We start from the raw sequence: 2,500 nt of genomic DNA on the forward strand, positions 1-2,500 counted from the left end.
ACTTTGGCATGCTCGGAGAGAGAAAAAAGGAAAAAAAGAAAAAAAAGGTCCAGTAAAGGTTGTGGATAAAAGTAACCGGCTTTGGAGAATTGCCTGAATCCTTCCGGCGCTGTGAAAAAAAAAGACCAAAAAAAAGACCTGGTCGTCAACGCCTGCTCCTGTCCATGCCAAACGGCGTTTTCCTCTCAACTTTGGCATGCTCGCTGAGGAAAAGGCAGGTAAAGGTTGTGGATAAAAAGTAAACGCGCTGTGGAGAATTGCCCAAATCGTTCAGGCGCCGTGAAAAAAAGAAAGACGTAGTCGTCAACGTCTGGTCCCGTCAATGGCGAAGGGCGTTTTCTCTCAACTTTGGCATGCTCGCTGAGGAAAAGGCAGGTAAAGGTTGTGGATAAAAGTCCGAAGAACCTCGCTACAATTGCCAAAATCTTTCCGCTGCCATTCAAAAATGGACTACTCCTCCACACCTCCTCCCGTCCATGCCAAACGGCGTTTTCTCTCAACTTTGGCATGCTCGGAGAGAAAAAAAGGCAGGTAAAGGTTGTGGATAAAAAAGTAAAAAATTGCCAAAATACTTTCTGGGCCCTCAAAAAAAGGCCTACTCCTCAACGCCTGCTCCCGTCCATGCCGAACCGCGTTTTCTATCAACTTTGGCATGCTCGGAGAGAGAAAAAAGGAAAAAAAGAAAAAAAAGGTCCAGTAAAGGTTGTGGATAAAAGTAACCGGCTTTGGAGAATTGCCTGAATCCTTCCGGCGCTGTGAAAAAAAAAGACCAAAAAAAAGACCTGGTCGTCAACGCCTGCTCCTGTCCATGCCAAACGGCGTTTTCCTCTCAACTTTGGCATGCTCGCTGAGGAAAAGGCAGGTAAAGGTTGTGGATAAAAAGTAAACGCGCTGTGGAGAATTGCCCAAATCGTTCAGGCGCCGTGAAAAAAAGAAAGACGTAGTCGTCAACGTCTGGTCCCGTCAATGGCGAAGGGCGTTTTCTCTCAACTTTGGCATGCTCGCTGAGGAAAAGGCAGGTAAAGGTTGTGGATAAAAGTCCGAAGAACCTCGCTACAATTGCCAAAATCTTTCCGCTGCCATTCAAAAATGGACTACTCCTCCACACCTCCTCCCGTCCATGCCAAACGGCGTTTTCTCTCAACTTTGGCATGCTCGGAGAGAAAAAAAGGCAGGTAAAGGTTGTGGATAAAAAAGTAAAAAATTGCCAAAATACTTTCTGGGCCCTCAAAAAAAGGCCTACTCCTCAACGCCTGCTCCCGTCCATGCCGAACCGCGTTTTCTATCAACTTTGGCATGCTCGGAGAGAGAAAAAAGGAAAAAAAGAAAAAAAAGGTCCAGTAAAGGTTGTGGATAAAAGTAACCGGCTTTGGAGAATTGCCTGAATCCTTCCGGCGCTGTGAAAAAAAAAGACCAAAAAAAAGACCTGGTCGTCAACGCCTGCTCCTGTCCATGCCAAACGGCGTTTTCCTCTCAACTTTGGCATGCTCGCTGAGGAAAAGGCAGGTAAAGGTTGTGGATAAAAGTCCGAAGAACCTCGCTACAATTGCCAAAATCTTTCCGCTGCCATTCAAAAATGGACTACTCCTCCACACCTCCTCCCGTCCATGCCAAACGGCGTTTTCTCTCAACTTTGGCATGCTCGGAGAGAAAAAAAGGCAGGTAAAGGTTGTGGATAAAACTCCAAAACCTCGCTACAATTGCCAAAATACTTTCTGGGCCCTCAAAAAAAGGCCTACTCCTCAACGCCTGGTCCCCAGGCACGTGCTGGGGGGCCTCAACTCAGGCTCTGCCCAATGTGGATCAAGGTCCACCTTCGCAGCGCCTTATGCGACACCCTGGTTGTGGGGGACGCGGCGTGGCGTGGCGGATCGCTCCGGTCGGCGCACAGCCGGCAACGGTCGACCCGTCCGCCTGGCTTTACTGCCCCCGCGCTTCTGTCTTTTGCACTGGCAAGCTAGCGACCGCTCGGCGTGCGAGGCCCGAGTCGGGGGACGGGAGTCTCGGGAGCCCACCAGCTCCCCGCAGGCTACCCGCCCGGCTGCCGAGCTTCCCGCCTGCGCGTCCAAGTGTGAACGCGCACGGCCGCCTCGCCGGGCTTCCTTTGCCGGGGCTCGGCTTGTCGGCCGGCGTCTCACGGTCCGTAGAAGGTTCGGTGCGTTCGCTGACGACGGGTCGAGAGAAGCGTTTTCTCTCCTCCCTCACTGACGGTCGTTGGTGCTCCCCAGCCCCTTCGGCGTCCCAAAGCGTAACGCCTGCTTCATCTCGTCAAGGGCGCGCCCGTCTCTAACCGGGCGTCGTCCGGCACGTGGAAACGGGCGGGAGACGGTGTCGAGGAGGAAGAAAGGGTGGGGTCCGGTCCGGTCCGGTCTGGTCTCCTCCTCCTTCTTCTTCTTGGCGCGCCTCCCGCCGAGACCGATGGATTCGTTGCACTCTCAGGCCCTGAATCTGTTGTCCGGTGGTTTCAGTTGATAGTGCTGCCGCGGACCGCCCACGGAAA

Source organism: Babylonia areolata, unplaced genomic scaffold (genome assembly GCF_041734735.1).
Source record: "Babylonia areolata isolate BAREFJ2019XMU unplaced genomic scaffold, ASM4173473v1 tig00007035, whole genome shotgun sequence".
NCBI lineage: Eukaryota > Metazoa > Mollusca > Gastropoda > Neogastropoda > Buccinidae > Babylonia > Babylonia areolata.